Source organism: Agelaius tricolor, unplaced genomic scaffold (genome assembly GCF_023055355.1).
Source record: "Agelaius tricolor isolate 1412-34295 unplaced genomic scaffold, bAgeTri1.0.p SCAF_36, whole genome shotgun sequence".
Classification (NCBI taxonomy): Eukaryota; Metazoa; Chordata; class Aves; order Passeriformes; family Icteridae; genus Agelaius; species Agelaius tricolor.
In genome coordinates, this window is record NW_027269296.1 from 3,783,175 (window position 1) to 3,802,202 (window position 19,028).

A 19,028-nucleotide genomic window follows, 5' to 3' on the forward strand; every position below is an offset into this window, starting at 1 on the left:
AATGGTGTAATAACAAAATGATCACAGGGTGGAAATGTAGATTTTAGGATTTTTGGTATGGGGGTTATGAGGACAAGATGGAGGGACTTGGGCATGTCCAGCCTTTCTCCTTCTTCTTCTTGTTCTCCATTTTCTGCAGTGATGTTGGCACTTTGGGGTTGGTTTAGAGTAGAAGTGCACTGTCTAACATAGGTGATAGGTATTGGGAATTAAGTGTAAATATGTTATATGTGGTTTGTAGTATAAAAGGACAACACCACCCTTGGGGCGGTCAGAGTGCCTGTGGCTGCCCTGCTGAGCAGACCTCGGCTGGGCAGAAAGAAAATTTTATAGATAAGAATTAATAAACAACCTCAAGAGCGAAAAGTGAAGAGTCCAGACTTGTTCTTCAGCCACACAGGCTGAAGCAGAGACATCCTGCACATCTCAGGGCAGCAATCAACAAACAGCAACCCAAGACTTTGGTACCTGCTCCTGAAAGTGATGCTGAGCCTGGAAAAGGCCTCAGCACCCTCACAGCAGGGCAATCCACGCCCACCTTGCTGGTATTTGCAGGGGAGGATCTGCACTCTCATCCTGTCCCTGCTGTGCCTCCCCTGGCCCCACCTGGAGCCATCTCTGTCCCAGGGAGGGTGTCCAGCCCCCCAGGCAGGGCAGAGGGCTTGGGGGCAAGCCCTGCCTCTCCCAGCATTGCTCAGGGGGCTTTGATGTTTGGAGAAAATAAATCACTTTGGGGTACTGTTAAAGAGGAGTTTGGATGATGATGACACATCACAGGGCCGGGACTTGCAGCATTTCTTGTAAACTCCATGCAGAGCTGGAAGGGGAAGAGGCCACTGGCACAGCCAGGAGGGCATGAAACCAAGAGCCTCTGCAGCAGGAGTGGCTCTGTGAGCAGCTTATCCCTCTGCAGGCAGCTGCTCCCTCCCTGCTGCCTCTGCCAGGTCCCCGAGGAGCAGGGACAGAGCTTGAGGAGCACAAATGGGGCACCCAAGGGAGCCACAGCCCTGGGAGCCACTCCTGGGAGACTGGGACAGGCCTGGGAGCCGGGCGTGCGGCCCCTGCTCAAGCCCATCCTTCCCTCAGACATCATCAGCTCTTGGGAACATTCCTGCTGGATGACATTTCACAAGGCATGGAGAGAAAAAAAAAAGCACCAAAAGAAAAAAAAAAAATCACTTTTTTTTCCCAATATAAATTCTTGCAACATTAAAAACCCCACACAATAGTTGTAAGCCCCGGAACGGCTGGGGGTAGAAAAGTTACAGTTCAACATGGAAATAGCACTGCCATCTCCAAGTGGGGAGTCCCAGATGTGGCACATCATGAGGGACAAAACCCCACGGGCAGGGCATGCAGGAAGCCTGGGATTGCTGGGGGCTCCCATCACCGTGTGGGGACAACCTGGGGAGTCCTGTGGGTCACCTGCACAGCCAGGGCAGAGCCCTGGGTCCTTGTCAGCACCCAGCACATCCCTCTGGCTGTCCTGAGCAGCCCAGACCCTGCCAGGGGCTCAGAGACCCTGGCACAGAGCCCAGAATGCCCCTGTGGGTTTGAATATGACCCATGGAGCAAATTACCAACCTTAGATGAGGATCTGCAAGCCACAACAGTTCAAGTAGAATGATAATGAATTTATCACAGGGTGAAAAATAGATTTTTGAGGTTTTTAGAATGGGGGTCCAGGGGGGCAAGATGGAGGAATCTGGGCATGTCCAGCCTTTCTCCTTCTTCTTCTTGGCCTCCATCTTCTGCTGAGATGGTGGCACTTTTGGATTGGTTTAGAGTAGAAGCTCACTGTCTAACATAGGTGATAAGTATTGGGAAGTTATTGTAAATATTGTACAGGTAGTTTTTAGTATAAAGAGATAACACTGCCCTGGGGACAGGCAGAGTGCCTCTGTCTGTCCTGCTGAACGGACCTCAGCTGGACAGGAGAAAGAATTTTATAGCTAAGAAACAATAAACAACCTTGTGAATGAGAACTGAAGAGCTCTGACTCCTTCTTTGACCACCAGGCTGAGAAAAGAGACTTCTTAAAATATCTTGGGGTCACTCTGAGGAGCTGAGACCCCAACACAGCCTGGGCTGGCACTGGCACAGAGCTCCTGCATCCTCATCCTCATCCTGAGCTGGCACTGGCACTGGCACAGAGCTCCCTGCTGGCCCAGCATGCAGCAGAAGGGACCTGAGGCAGTTTTGGGACCCTAGGGTGATTTTGGGATGCTGGGGCAGTTTGGGAATGCCCCAAGCATGAGCTGGAGGTTGCTGCTCACCCACAGAATACGTGTTGGTGCCCTGGGCTGTCCTGACACACCAGCAATGGGTGGGAAGTGCCTGTCTGTGTGTCCTCACCAGCAGTGGACGTGTGTCCCCTGGGCAGGGAGCCCTCCAGGCTGGCCCAGGAGCATCACTGTGCTGAGAGCAGCTGGGCAGGTCAGCAGCAAACACCTGGAACCCTGTGCAGCAAAGGCAGTTAGTGATGTGCTTGCTCTACTCTATCCTGAGCCACTTCCAGAACGTATTAATTACATGTAATTACTCTAATTACAGCTTGGCACTCTCCCAGGGATGCACATCTGCCATGCCCAGCCACCTTCTGCCATGCAGCAGTGCTGCAGAACTCTCCAGCAGAGCCAAGGGCTTTGCTGGTGTGGATGGGAAATGTCCACATGTTGTGTCCTAAACCATTTCATTAATTGGATGCAGCACTGAGCAAGGAGCTAATTCTGCCTGGGGGTTTTGGTCATTGTACAGGCGTGGAGGAGAGAGAGGCACTGCAGGATGAGGCTGGGGTGGAGGAGGCTGAGCAGGGAGCAAGGCTCAGGCTCCCAGAGGGGAGGCCAGGATGGGGATTGTCCCCATCCTCATCTCTGTCCCCTCCATCAGGGATTGTCCCCATCCTCATCCCTGTCCTCTCCATGGGGATTGTCCCCATCCTCATCCCTGTCCTCTCCATCAGGGATTGTCCCCATCCTCATCCCCGTCCTGTCCATGGGGATTTTCCCCATCCTCATCCCCGTCCTGTCCATGGGGATTGTCCCCATCCTCATCCCTGTCCTGTCCATCAGGGATTGTCCCCATCCTCATCCCTGTCCTGTCCATCAGGGATTGTCCCCATCCTCATCCCTGTCCTGTCCATGGGGATTGTCCCCATCCTCATCCCTGTCCTGTCCATGGGGATTGTCCCCATCCTCATCCCTGTCCTGTCCATCAGGGATTGTCCCCATCCTCATCCCTGTCCTCTCCATCAGGGATTGTCCCCATCCTCATCCCTGTCCTGTCCATGGGGATTGTCCCCATCCTCATCCCTGTCCTCTCTATCAGGGATTGTCCCCATCCTCACCCCAGGCTGCTGCTGAGAGCCACAGCTGGGCAAGGGGAGGCCAGGATGGGGAGGATGAGGAGGGAAAGGCACTGCAGGCTGAGGCTGGGGTGGAGGAGGCTGGGCAGGGAGCCAGGCTCAGGCTCCCAGAGGATGAGGAGGGAAAGGCTCCCTTGGTGGGAGGGACCATGGCACAGCCAGGGCAGCTCTGCCCTGTCTCTTTCTGCCTTTTCCCCCTTCCAGTTTTTGGATGAGTTCATTATGGGGACCTGGAGGTGAGGCTGGCCCAGCCTGCACCCCACAGCAGTGTCAGACAATGCCCTTTTCTCATCCCAAAGTTTGCACACAGATGCTGTGTGGGCCTTCTGCCAGACCCAAAGAACTTTCCACAAATCCATTTCCCCCCCAGCAGCCCCTGAATCCCCTCACCCCAATCACCCTGTGCCACCAACCCTCCTCACTGCCCATCATCCCCACCCCACAACCCCACAGCAGGCACCAAGGGCACACAGAACACACTTCAGACACCCCTGCCTGCATCTGCAGGGATTTTAAATGTTTACAGGACAACAGCATGAAGGAGAGATGTATTTTTAATATCTACAGGACGAAAGCATGAGGGAGAGATGTATTTGAAATATCTATGAACAACACCATGAAGGAGAGATGTATTTGAAATATCTACAGGACAACAGCATGAGGGACAGATGTATTTTAAATTCCTACAGGACAACAGCATGAAGGAGAGACATATTTTAAATATCTACAAGGCAACAGCACAAGGGAGAGATGTATTTTAAATATTTACAGGACAACAGCACGAGGGAGAGATGTAGTTTAAATACCTACAGGACAAAAGCATGAGGGAGAGATGGGTCAAGCCTGGCTTTTTCAGGAGGCACAGCAATCCCAGAACAGGGCAGGACAAGCAAGAACAGAGCCAGGGCAGCTGTGGGGCAGGGGAGCAGGAGGTGGGGCAGTCTCTCATGGTGCCTCTGCCCTGGGTTTCATTTCCAATTAAGTTTTTCATCTGGTAACATTCAGAATTTTGGTGGGAGATGAGGCTGCTTTTGCCTAAGAGAGAACATACTTTCACTGCTGCGCCTGGCCCGGGAATGAATTCTCCACTATTAAAATGTAATTTAATTTATCTCCATGGGTTTTGTGATGACTGGGATTTGTTCTAAGGAGACCTTTAAAGGAGAATTTTTGCATTATTGAATGTATGTGCTAGGAAGTTGAGTTCTGGCATCCTCTGATAACCAAATTTCTTTTCTATCCTCCACTATATCAATCATGATAAAAGCCCCTGCCAAAGCCCTAACTCAAGCCATGCTTCTGGCATATTGTGAAACAAATCAGCAGGGGAAAAAAGCAAAACCCACAAGATGCTCTAGTCCAGTATTTTTTAATGTAAGCTTCAAGGATATTGATGCTTTACCTCATCAGGTAAATATTTGTAACACAGTTGCTTTCCCAGGGTTAAACCAGGAGCAAGTGGCTGCTGAAACTGCAACTCATTTGCTCTGGCAGACCCCAGGCAGCTTAAAAATGAGTTTTGCTGAGATGTGAGGCCTTGCACATGCCAGGCAATGGTCCTGGTGCCTTCCCTGATGGACACTCAGCTCCCACAGTTTCCCAGGGCCCCCCAAACACAGAACCCCACCGAGCTGTGGGTGGGTGAGTGCATTGGGCAACAAGGGACCCTTGGTGTAGGAGTGACGGGGGTGGGATGGTAGCAACAGATGGAGAGCAGAGATCTCTGCAGCCAGGGCTGGAACTTGGGGTTTATTGCAAAGGGCCTGGGTGCAGGGCCCTGCTGGGAGCTGCCAGCCACAGCTCAGAGCAGGCCTGAGAGAAGAGAGGGGGAGAGAGGATGAGAGAGAGAGGATGAGAGGGTGAGAGAGTAAGAGGGTAACAGACCGAGGTTCCCATTCCAGTACCATCAATCTTCTTCTGTGCTGAATATTCTGATTCTCACTAACCAATCTAGTCCAAGATACAAATCCTACAGCATTTCCATACAGCCTATAAGAATCATTTCATTACCACACTGGGTTACATTTTAAACCCTAAAAACTCCTCTTTGGGCCCCTTCTGCCAAGCTGGCAGGGTCTGCTCTGAGCCTTGGGCCTGTCTGCAAGCAGAGAGGATTGTTTGATCAAAAGGGGATCACCTTCAGCTGGCCATGCCATTGTTTTCCAGTTGTTCAGGAACTGAGGGATCTCAAAGCTTGCTTTCATTTCAATCTCGCTTAGAGTTTCCATATTCTCAAAATCTTTTGCCAGGCAATCCTATTTATGAGGCTTTCCTGTTTCATCTTCCCCACCACCATGGCCCTTTGCCTCTTTGAGATGGGGATGTCCAGGGATGTCTGATGGACACCCAGCTCCCCCAAACACAGAACCCCCTGGGCTGTGGGTGAGCTCTGAGCATTGGGCAACAAGGAACCCTTGGCCCTTTGCCTCTGTGACATGGTGGCCACACAAGGAGGATTCTTTTTCAGAATCTCAATTTTATCACTTCCCTGACCCCTCAGCTCGCTCAGTGCATCAACAGCAAACCAGGCTGTGGAAAGAGCGAGCTCCCTCCCCTGAGAGATTCCCAGGGCACAGGACAGGGCTGAGCTCAGCACCAGGGCTGGGACCCCTGTGGCACTCAGGGGAGCCGGGCTGAGCTCAGCACCAGGGCTGGGACCCCTGTGGCACTCAGGGGAGCCGGGCTGAGCTCAGCACCAGGGCTGGGACCCCTGTGGCACTCAGGGCTGGCTGGCACGGCCGGCGTGGCCACCTGGCGGTGCCCGGCTGGCCGAGCACAAGGTGCCTGTGTGGTCCCGGCTCTGTTTTGCGTTTAAGTCAAAACCTGCGAGCTCCCGGCTGCAGGCACTCGCTACTGCAGCGGGCTGGAGTGGGAGAAGGGAGAGAGCTGCCAGCTGCAGCTGCTCCCCGCTCCAGGAGCTGATGGGGGATTAGCCCAGCAGCGTGTCTTTACAAATTGTCAGCTCCCAGAGTACACAAAACAAAGCGCTGAGCGTTGAGTGTCTCAGCACAGAGGAAAAGGCAGAGATTTTGGGAACCTGATAGGGCTTTCCAGCCAGACATGGAGAGTGTGGACCCTGGCCTCCTGCAGCTCTGCAGAGCCCAGCCTATCCCACAGCAGCTCAGCCTTGCCAAGCTCAGCTTTGGGGATGGTGGCTCCTGACTGCAGCCTTGCAGAGCCCAGCCTATCCCACAGCAGCTCGGCCTTGCCAAGCTCAGCTTTGGGGCCGGTGGCTCCTGCCTGCAGCCCCACCAAGCCCAGCCTTAGCAGGCTCAGCTTTGGGGCCAGTGGCTCCTGCCTGCAGCCTTGCAGAGCCCAGCCTATCCCACAGCAGCTCGGCCTTGCCAAGCTCAGCTTTGGGGCCGTGGCTCCTGCCTGCAGCCCCACCGAGCCTCTCCCTGTCTAGGCTGGAGCCCCACAAGCAGGGAGGGTTTGTAAAGCCACCAGAGATCCCTCCTGGGATGTGCTGGGACACACAAAGCCATTCCCTGCTCTCCAGTGCCCGCTGCCAAGGGCTGGGGCCTCCCCTCTGCCTGCCCTGCCATGCACGGTGGCAGAGCTGGAAGCTCTCGCTACTTGTTCCACGGGAACTTCCGACGTCTCAAAAATTGTTTTCATTCTGGCTTGGAATGATGACAAATATTTCAGAAATTTCCTGGATAACATAAAGTTTAAAATAGAAGTGTTGGGCTATCTCAGCTCTTGCATTATGTCATATCATGCCAGCTCGCAGTACACTTTGCAGAGTCACAGATGACTTCTCATGAGGAGATGTAAACAAAAATACAAATAATGTCAGCAAGGCAGGAGAAATGAAACGCTGAAATGACAAATTCTCTAAAACTACTTTTTTCCCCCACTTGTGCAAATCAATTCTCCAAGGGAAATCGTTTGGATTTTTTTTTTAAGAGCACAGACTGGCCAAAGCAGCTCCGCTGTTCTCCGGAGCAGGAGGAACGTGATGCCGGCGCTCCCCTCCAGCCCGTCCAGCCGCAGTCCCGCAGCTCCTGCAGCTCCTGCAGCTCCTGCAGCTCCTGCAGCTCCTGCTCCGGGCTGCTGCGGGATGTCCCTGCCCCCGGCTCCCTGGCCGTGCTTGACCCTTTATCGTGTTCCTCGCAAACCCAGGGCAGCCGAGCCCGGTGCTGCCCGGGGCCCGGCTGTCCGAGCACCGATAGCACCGGGATGATCGCACCGGGAGCACGGATAACGGCGGGATGGATCGCACCGGGGACCGCAGATAACGGCGGCATGGATCGTACCGGGGGCACCGATAACCCCGGGATGATCGCACCGGGAGCACCGATAACCCCGGCATAGATGGCAGATCGCACCGGGAGCACCGATAACACCACGACAGATCGCACCGGGAGCACGGATAACACCAGGACGGTCGCACCGGGGGCACAGCAGATAGAACCCACCAGGAGCACCGATAACATCGGGATAGATCACACCGGGAGCACAGCGGATAAATCGCACCGGGAGCACAGATAACCCCGGCATGGTCGCACCGGGGACACCGATAACCCCGGCATGGTCGCACCGGGGACACCGATAACACCGGAATAGATCATACCGGGAGCACGGATAACCCCGGCAGGGTCGCACCGGGGGCACCGATAACCCCGGCACGGATCGCACCGGGGGCACAGCAGATAAATCGCACCGGGGGCACAGCAGATAAATCGCACCGGGGACACCGATAACCCCAGCATAGATCGCACCGGGGAGCATCGATAACATCGGGATAGATCGCACCGGGAGCACCGATAACCCCGGCATGGATCGCACCGGGGACACAGATAACCCCGGAATAGATCACACCGGGAGCACCGATAACCCCGGCGTGGTCGCACCGGGAGCACAGCGGATAAATCGCACCGGGGACACCGATAACCCCGGCATGGTCACACCGGGAGCACAGCGGATAAATCGCACCGGGGACACCGATAACCCCGGCATGGATCACACCGGGGACACCGATAACCCCGGCATGGTCGCACCGGGGGCACCGATAACCCCGGCATGGATCGCACCGGGGACACCGATAACCCCGGAATAGATCACACCGGGAGCACGGATAACCCCGGAATAGATCACACCGGGAGCACGGATAACCCCGGCGTGGTCGCACCGGGGGCGCGGGGCGAGCGGCTCCGCGGCAGCGCAGGGCGGGCTCCGTGCCGCCGCCCTGCCCGCTGCCGTGGCACGGCGCTTACCTGGCTCAGCTCTGCTCGGCCGGGGCTGGCTCCTGCCCTCCCTGCGCCCCGCACATCGCCCGCCCAGGCTCCGCTCAGCGCCGCGGCGGCTGCCCCGAGCAGCCGGGGCTCCGTGGCGGGCAGAGCTGCGGGCGCCGGCGGGCAGCCATCCCCCTGCCTGCCCCGTGCCTCTCCAGAAAGGCACTGCTGGGAAGGAGTGCCGGGGCTCATGTCTCCGGTGCTGTATCCACCCCTTCCCACCCTCTTGGGGTTCGGTCCTGCCAGTTCCACTTGTGGGCTGTCCTCACCACTTTGGGCCTTTCTACCGCTCCCCTTCTTGTGGCTCTGGATGTCACCACAGACACGCTTTTATGAGAGTGGGCTTGTGCAAGGCTTGTATAAAGTGTTCTCAGAAATACGAGGTCCTGTCATTTGTAAAACTAATAAAAATGTCCAATAATTTTTACAAGGGAAAAATGAGTCATTGGATGGCACATTTCTCATTACTGGCATTTTACAATTAAAATGAGCATCTATTGAATCAATCCAAAGCTCTTATTGTTAGCAGACACTAATAACTTCCTGAGCTATTGAAGATACTTTTTTTCTGAAGAAACATGACCCTTTGCCACGGCATTTCTCGTTGAGAGTGGTATCCAGCTGAGACCAGCTCTGCTCAGCTCCTGCTGGAGCCTTTTCAAACACATCCTGATGAGACTGGTGGCTATAACTGGGTGGGAAATTGTTTTTAAGCCCTCAAAAATGTTCAGGATTTCAAAATTTTTCCCGCTCCACATGGGGACGAAACCAGAATTGTTCAACATTTTTACCAAAAAAATAAAAATAAATAAAAGTCCTCATGGAAACCATCTCCGGAATAGCCAATAGCCATGGGTCACACTGAGCCAGGGGAGCTCGGACTGCCACCATGGTGGCTGCCCTGGCATCAGTCAAATTTGCTCCCAGGGTGGGACACCCATCCCAGACCTCCTGACGTTTGCTGGTGAAAAATGAAATCATTGAAACTTCCCCAGTTTCACTGCAGCCACTGTGTGTGCCTGGCAGAACAAGCCAGGCCAGCAGAGTGGAGGCATCATCACCTCCTACCTTTGGAAGACCAAGGATTTTGCAGCTGCTTGTGTTTTGAGGACAGTGCATACAGTCAGAGCCTAATTTTCAACAGGCACCAAGCCCATCTGCTGCTGCTTTCTGAAGATCAGCCTCCCTCCAGATGTCTTGGGATGGATCCTGGTCACCACAGTCACCACCTGCTTTTTGGAAATGGACACCCTGATGGAACAGAAGGTGTGGTCTGAGGAGGATTCAATGAGAAGAAGCCCCACAGAGGCACAGGGCGACTCTGAGTGCCTTCTTTGTCCATGGGGACTCATTTCAGCCTCAGGAGATGAGACCAAGGAGAGCCAGCCTGACTGCAGGACTTGTTTCTCAAAGTTACTCCAGATGAAGCAAAAGAGATCAAAATGCAAACCCCATTTATTCCTTCAGCAGATGTGTCCAGGGAAAGCTCCCACTGCAGGATTTAGCAGAGGAGCTGCAGGTTGCTGTCTGGCTCTTTTTCTGTGCACAGCCACCTGTAACATCCTCAAGGCAGAGTGGGAAGCCCTTGCCCTGCCATGATGCCAGAGAAGAGAAGCCAAATTGTCCCATGTGCTCAGTGAAGACAGAGAGTTTCTGACTGTGAATGGACAGCTTTCCTCTCAAGCCCCAGCGGGCCCCAGGCAGCCAGGCTGCTGTCACTTGTGGGGAGATTCAGTTCCTATTTGTACTATCAAACACGTGCAAAGCTTGTGAAAAACTGCCATGAAATCCCAGTGCACAGCAGTAACAATCCTGGCTCCTAAACACGGAGTGCCCTGCCAAAGGGCTGGCAAATCCAGATCCTGCTGGGAGGAGGCATCCAGATGCCACATCTGCCACCACAGATCCTCTTGGTGCAGATCTGCAGCAGAGCAGCCCCAGCCCAGCCTCCCCAGGAGCCAGCTCTTTTCCAGAAATGAGCACCTGCAGGACTCAGAGACATCCATCATGGAGACTTCACTCTGCCTTGCGTGGAAGAGTCCTTATCTGCATGGAGCTGGGTTTTTCTGGATGAGCAGTCCAAACTGGGCACAACAGGAGGATGCCAGGCTCTGCTCCCTGGGCACCACACTCAGGACTCTCCTGTCCCCGTGGCTCTCTGGAAGGGATGGCTCTGTCTCTTGGGAAAGCTCCATGGGAGTGGGGATGCTGATGCTGGGGAGAAGCAGATGAGTTTGTTTTCCATTCTCTGCTGTTGTGCAATGGCCCCAGCTCTGGAGACACTTCCCACTCCTTTTCCTTTGCTACTGAGCATGGGGGTTGAACCACAATATGTATTGTCATTTATAAGCTCTGTAGGACCCTCCTGGGACCCACGTACATAAATCTTGGGTTTGCTTTAGCATTCCTTTTTTCCTCTTGCATCCTTGCAACACAGCTTCTGCCTGTCCTGCCTGTCTGCAAGCCCGAGCTTTTTGCAGGATTTGGAGCCCTGTTCCCCAGAAGGTCTGGGCTCTGTGCTGCTGCCATGCTCATCTGCTCCTGCTCCAAAGGGAGAGCCTTGGGAATGAGCTGCTAATGCTCCTTCCTGCTGAGGCTGCCAGGTGCCTGAGCACAGCACACACAGCAGGCACTGCCCACAGCTGACAAAAACGCCAGGAAATTCCCTTTATGGCTCTGTATTTCCTGTTACATTTTTATGGGATTTCCCCAGCACCCAAGAGCTCGGTCACTGGCAAAACCTGCTGCCCAGAGGGGACAGGACACAGGAGGGGACAGGACACAGGAGGGGACAGGGCACCAGGAGGGTGTCATTGTAGAGCACGACACAGCACAAAGCACCACGACCCCATCAGAAGGGTGCAAGAGAGATTTATTACAGCAACACGTTGCTTTTATGTTTTTTCGAGATATTTACATTCACTTCACATACACATTCACTGCCCATGGGTTATAGGAAAGAAAGAAAGTTCTCAGTGGGTGATCAAGGAGCCAGTGGGTGATCAAGGAGTCATTCTGTGAGCCAGCTGGAGTCTGTATCTCTTAACTTGCTCTCCTTCATCACCTCTCCGTGGTGACAACCTCGGTGTCCTCCTCAGGAGGGATATGGGGCTTTCCTTACCATCAGGAAGCCTTTGCTGGCTCACAAGAACAGCACAGAATGGCTTTCCTACAGGAGGGGACAGGGCTGGAGGTGCCATCAGCCCGGCCAGGTTCCCGGCCACCCACCCCTGCAGGGACAGGGCCAGGTGCAGGGACAGCGCCAGGTGTCACTGCAGGGACAGTGCCAGGTGCAGGGACAGGGCCAGGTGCCACCTCAGGGACAGCTCCAAGTGACACCGCAGGGACAGTGCCAGGTGCCATTGCAGGGACAGGGCCAGGTGCCACCTCAGGGACAGTGCCAGGACAGGGCCAGGTGCAGGGACAGGGCCAGGTGCCACTGCAGGGACAGTCCCAGGTGCCACCTCAGGGACAGCTCCAAGTGACACCGCAGGGACAGTGCCAGGTGCAGGGACAGTGCCAGGTGCTACTGCAGGGACAGTGCCAGGTGCAGGGACAGTGCCAGGTGCCACTGCTGCAGGGACAGTGCCAGGTGCTACCTCAGGGACAGTGCCAGGTGCCACTGCAGGGACAATGCCAGGTGCCACTGCTGCAGGGACAGTGCCAGGTGCTACCTCAGGGACAGTGCCAGGTGCCACTGCAGGGACAGTGCCAGGTGCAGGGACAGCCCCCAGGTGCCACTGCTGGGACAGTGCCAGGTGCCACTGCTGCAGGGACAGTGCCAGGTGCCACTGCAGGCTGCCGGGCCCCGGGGCTGCCGTGTGCCCTGCCGGCAGTGAATTTGGGACATCGGCTGATGTCGCCGGATTTCCTCGCCCCGCCGGGAGCGCACAATAGGGGGACAGGCTGCTCCGCAGACACCCTAATCCCTCGGCGATTGTGCCGCCTTTCGGGGGGTGACAATGGCTCAATGGACGTTTGCAAGGTTAGCAGGAACGTTAATCCTTACAGAAGAAAAATGTGACAATTACTTCATGCCGTGGCTGGGAGCTTTTGTGCAGCCCTTCTGGGTAGTGTCTCATGGACAGGCGCTGCCCAGAGCGGCTTGCCCGGGTACCTGCGACAACAGGGGACAGCAGCCGGTGCTGCCACACGTGTGCCCGGCCCGGCTCGTCCCTTGGAATTCCCGTTCGAGCCCAGGGAGTTTCTGCCACCACCGAGTGAAAGCACAAATGTGTCCATGGCCACGGCACAGGCGGCTCTGGGGAGCAACAGAGCTTTTTGTTGTCTCAACTTAATTTCCAGAAAATCGAGTGTCTCTTACAATTCAGAAATGCTGCAGGAGAAATGCGGCTGAGGAGAACGTGGAGGGCACACGCCTGCCATGCTCCAAGCAGGGCCCAGAGGAGGGGCAGGAGGGAGAGCAGGGGGGCTTGGAGGGGCTGGGGAAGATGGAACAGCAGAATTTTGGTCACTGGGCAGGGCTGGTGATGGCACCATCCAGGAGGAGGGCAGGGAGCCGCTGTCCTGCAGGTCCCGGTGTCCCGGGGGTGGGCAGAGCCCTCTGGTTGGAGCCTGCGGCAGCTGCCGGGGGCTGCGAGAGCCGTGTGCGAGTGCGATCGTGTCAGGGCAGAGCCCCGGCCGCTCCTTCTGGCACCGGGGAGGTGCAGGAATGAAACACGCTCGGCGCTGCCAGCGCGGAGAGCTGTGACAGCCATGCCGGGATTCCTCTGGCTGCAGCAGCGGCCGGGGCGAGGGAAGGAAGGGATAAAGCGCTGAGATCACAGACGAGATCCCGCCTGCTCGCCCAGAGGCAGCGCAGCGCCGCAGCAGCAGCCCCGCCAACCTGCTCCCGGCGGCGCTGGCGAAAGTGTCGCCGTGCTGTCCCCGCCTGACCCCGCCGAGCGCCGCGGCCGAGGGCAGCGGGGACAGCCGGGCACGGCCGGGGCCGCGGGGACCCCGCAGCGCTGCCTGGGGCATCCCCTGAGCCTGCACACCTGGCCAGGTGTCCCTGCGTGAGACTGTCCTGGCTGCCCTCGCCTGGGATGTCACCGAACCAGCCCCGGGAGAGGCAGAGCCAGATCCCCGTGGGCAGCTCGGGGCAGCCTTTCCTCACCTGTCCCTGCCCTCCCTCACTTGTTCCTTCCTTCCCTCACCGTCCCTTCCCTCACCTGTCCCTGCCCACCCTCACTGTCCCTTCCTTCCCTCACTGTACCTTCTCTCCTTCACCTGTCCCTTCCCTCCCTCACTGTCCCTTCTCTCCCTCACCTGTCCCTGCCTTCCCTCACTGTCCCTTCCCTCACCTGTCCCTTCCCTCACTTGCCCTTCTCTCCCTCACCTGTCCCTTCCCACCACCCTCACTGTCCCTTCCCTCACTGTCCCTTCCCTCCCTCACCTGTCCCTTCCCTCACTGTCCCTTCCCTCACTGTCCCTTCCCTTCCCTCACTGTCCCTTCCTTCCCTCACCTGTCCCTTCCCTCACTGTCCCTTCCTTCCCTCACCTGTCCCTGCCTTCCCTCACTGTCCCTTCCCTCACTGTCCCTTCCTTCCCTCACCTGTCCCTTCCCTCCCTCACCTGTCCCTTCTCTCCCTCACCTGTCCCTTCCCACCCTCACTGTCCTTTCCCCCCCTCACCTGTCCCTTCCCTCCCTCCCGTTCCTGCCGCACCCCGGGCACACCGGGCAGGGCAGGAGGGCACGCTGGGCTCGCAGCAGGTCGGGCTGAGCCCCGAGCCCCCTCCTCGGTGCCCGCCAGGTGCCCCCAGCCCGGTTCCCGTGGCTCACGGTGCCCGTGCGCGCTCCGTGGCTGTGTCGGAGCCATCGCGGCTCGGCGCAGTTCAGGCACTGAGAGCTCAAATCTGCCTCTGATTAAATCGGCCCTTTGTAATATAACCTATATGAGCCTGCACTTAACACCCATCATGGTGAGGAAAGCCCAGGCTCTCTTCCAGCCGCTTGGGCTGCGTGCCTCCGGGGCAGATCTCCCAGGGACACGAAACTGCCGGGGCAGGAACTTGGATGCATTTCTGTGCGGATTCTTCCCCCTTCTAGAGAGGCACAATGGGGCTTTGCATGAGTGATACAAACATGCCAGTTGTACTTAAGGTTGACAAATAATGTAAACCACACAATCTGGTTTGAGGGAAACGGCTTCACCACAATTTATTTTAGTGCTTTAAACATCACGCCAAACTCTGTAGTGAATTGCTAAATTAATGCCGGGCTGCCATCTAAATAGACATCTTCAGATCACAAGCATGTTATAGGGGGAATGGTTTCCTTTGAAATGGTTCCCACAGCTTAAAGGCTGCGCAGAGAAAAAATGTGCCCAGGATTCAATTGCTGCCAACATGTGGTGGCCACATTTCTCCACTGCTATTGGCCAAGATGAGCAGTAAAGCTGAGGAAGCATCATCTGAGGTGGAGAGATAAACTGGTGATTGCAGGGAGACAGGGAATGCCATGAGCAGCTCACTCTGAGGAAATGGGTGAAGCCAAAGAGCCCCTGTTCCAAGCTTTCAGCCTGGAAAAACGTGTCCTGCCCAGGAAGGCATCTGGTTGTCCCCATGACACATTTTCTGTGCTGCTTGGGATGAAACAGAGCCCAGCACCAGCACAGTGATGTGTCCTGCACTCCTGGGTTTGCATGGGTGCCTTGGCTGATGCTCTCAGCACTGCTGCTCCCACGTGCTTCCAGCCTTGTCCTGCACCTCCTGACACAGAAACCTGCCAGATCCCCTCGGCATGGGGAGATGGAACTCTGGGGCCAGTGATCCCCACAGGTGACAGGGAAGGGGACAAATGAGAGCAGGACATCTTCCTTCCAGCTGGGGAGGTTCATGGTGAGTGCTCAAACCCCACATCTGCACTTCAAACTGGAGACAGCCCAGCACCCATTGACCAAGTGTGGAGAAAGGATGAGGAGACAAAGGAGAGGGAAGGGAGCAGTCATTTGTCCACTGTTCCCACCCTGGCAAGCTGGGGCTTGTTTCCCCATCACCAGCCTGAAGTCCATCTTCCATGATTTCATGGCTCAGTCCCTCTTTCCCCTTATGGTTTCCTTCAGCTGAGCTGGAGGAAGAATAAAGAAATGTCTCTCTGGGCCCCAGCCTCTTACAGGGCTCATAAATATGTCTCTGCTTAAAAACTCAAGGATTAATTAACTCATGAGTATCTCCTAACCAAAGTTCTGGGAGAGAGCACCCTCCTGCGTGGGAGGCAGCACATCTGTGGGAGGTTTCCCTGGGGCCTCTCCCCTTTCCCTGGGACCTCTCCCCTTTCACCCCCTGGCTGGGATGGACCCGGAGCCAAGCAGTGCCCACCAAGAGGGATCCTGGCCTGGCAGTGCCCCTGCATGCCAGCTGTGCCCTGCTGGGACCCCACGAGGCACCTGGGTGGCCACCAGCACGGGCTCTCAGGCCGTGTCGCCGTGTTGCCTTCACAGTGTTTTCAATTAGGTGCTTGACAATGCCCAGGCTTGGTGGTCCCTCATAAATTTGGAGCGCTGATGGTGCCATGGGAAAGTTTGGGCCAAGGGGAGGTGGTGCCCTGGGGGTGCATCACGGGGCTGGGCTCTCTGGACACTCCAGCCCTGCTGAGGCCCTGCCAGAGCAGCCACCCCCTTTCCTTGTGGGGTGGCTGAGCCCTGCCCCTGCATGGGGACAAGGCTGCCACCCCATCCCCATGCCCTGTCCCACGTGGGACAGCTGCCACCCCCACTGCTGCTGGGGTGGCTGAGCCCTGCCCATGGCTCTCACCCCGTCCCCATGCCCTGTCCCACCTGAGGAACTGCCAGCCCCACTGCTGCTGGGGTGGCTGAGCCCTGCCCATGGCTGCCACCCCGTCCCCATGCCCTGTCCCACCTGGGGAGCTGATAGCTGCATTCCTTGTGGGGTGGCTGAGCCCTGCCCATGGATCCCACCCTGTCCCCATGCCCTGTCCCACCTGGGGAGCTGCCAGCCCCACTGCTGGGTGCTGGTAGGTGCAGGACAGGCACCCTCCCTGCTGTCCCTGCCTGTTCTGGAGGCAGCAGGCTCGGGGCAGAGCAGCTCAGGGCACTGCAGGATGGTGGGCAGGAGCTCACCCCACCCTGACAGTGCCTCTGCTTTAGCATTTGCTCAGCTCAGCCTGGCACTGGTTCTGCAGTTCTGGTCCCACATGGCCATGGGCACCCTGACCAGGGAGCTGGGCTGCTCTGTGCCCCCAGGGAGGGAGGGAGGTGTCTCCAGCAGGCGTCTGCTCCTTGGCACGAGCTGTGAGCCCAGCCATGGCTGGTCTCTGAGGAGCTGAGCTGCCAGCAGCCACTCCTCCTGCAGCGGCTCTGTGCAGAGCTGCTCCGAAACAAACAACTTTTGCAACAACATGTTTTGTTTCCCACCATTGCATTTAAAAAGTAAATAAATTAAATTCATTTTGCTGCCACTTCACTCTGTCAAGTGTAACCTGAGCGCTGCTGGCGGGGGAATCAGTGCAGGGTGCGAGGCCTCCCCGGCTCGTGGTGAGGCTGGGCTGGGAGAGGGGACACACAGGAGGGACACACAGGAGGGACACACAGGAGCTGAGCTGAGCTGTGGCCCTTCTGCCCTGCTCAGCCCCAGGAGGAATGGCCTTCATGGAGAGCTGGGCTGGAAGGGACGATGGAGAGGGGCACAGGGAGCTGAGACACCGAGCGGGGCAGGGACCAGCCATGGCACACAGCCCCAGGGGAGCCTGGTGGTCCTGCACTCATGGGTTTGCATGGATGCCTTGGCTGATGCTCTCAGCACTGCTGCTCCCACGTGCTTCCAGCCTTGTCCTGCACCTCCTGACACAGAAACCTGCCAGATCCCCTTGGCATGGGGAGATGGAACTCTGGGGCCAGTGATCCCCACAGGTGACAGGGAAGGGGACAAATGAGAGCAGGACATCTTCCTTCCAGCTGGGGAGGTTCATGGTGAGTGCTCAAACCCCACATCTGCACTTCAAGCTGGAGACAGCCCAGCACCCATTGACCAAGTGTGGAGAAAGGATGAGGAGACAAAGGAGAGGGAAGGGAGCAGTCATTTGTCCACTGTTCCCACCCTGGCAAGCTGGGGCTTGTTTCCCCATCACCAGCCTGAAGTCCATCTTCCATGATTTCATGGCTCAGTCCCTCTTTCCCTTATGGTGTCCCCCAGGCTGTCCCCAGGCCTCTCTTCACTCTGCTGAGTCACTTCACCTCCTTCACAGCATCTGCAGGGACGGTGCTGCTGCCTCAGGGTGTGCACAACCATCCTGGGCTGCTGTGTGCCACACGGGCTGCACACACAGGGTCACCCTCACAGTGTCACCCACACACAGGGTCACACACACACAGTGTCACCCACACAGTGTCACCCACTCACAGGGTCACCCACACAGTGTCACCCGCACAGTGTCACCCGCACACAGTGTCACCTGCACAGGGTCACCCACTCACACTGTCACCCTCACAGTGTCACCCACACAGTGTCACTCACACACAGTGTCACCCACACACAGTGTCACCCACACAGTGTCACCCGCACAGTGTCACCCGCACAGTGTCACACTCACAGTGTCACCTGCACAGTGTCACCCGCACAGGGTCACCCACACACAGTGTCACACACACAGGGTTACCCACACACAGTGTCACACTCACAGTGTCACCCTCACACAGTGTCACCCACACAGGGTTACCCACAGTGTCACCCACACACAGGGTCACCCACTCACAGTGTCACACACACAGTGTCACCCACACACAGTGTCACCCTCACAGTGTCACCCACACAGTGTCACACACACAGTGTCACCCACAGGGCACAGACCCCAGCAGGAGCTGTCCCCAAGGGCTGCCCCTGGAGGCAAATGCTGTCCCTCAGAGGGTCCCCTGTCCTGTCCCTGCTCTGGGTGGATGAGAGCCCCTGGGCACAGCTCTCTGCCAGCCCATGCCCAGCCCCAGGGCTGAAAGCACCTCCCATGGCCACACTCACCCTCTCACAGGGGCAAAGGGACTTTGCACACATCCCCCACCACCCTCAAGGCTGGACTCCTTGTTTCCCCACCCCTTGGGGCTGCCACAGCGGCAGAAGAGGCAGGGGGATGCCCTGGGCTTTGCTGGGGCTCTCTGGGCCATGGGGCTGCACAGACCTGGTGGGTGCCACTCTCCCCACTTGGGGACAGCCCAGCTGCTCTGTGGCTGGGGACAGTGTGACCGTGCTCACAGGGGTCTGAGGATGAGGGAAGAGATGAGGATCTGACTCCATGTTTCAGAAGGCTGATTTATTATTTTATGATATATATTATATTAAAACTATACTAAAAGAATAGAAGAAAGGATTTCATCAGAAGGCTGGCTAAGAATAGAATAGAAAGGAATGATAACAAAGGTTTGTGGCTCGGACAGAGAGACTGAGCCAGCTGGGCTGTGATTGGCCATTAATTAGAA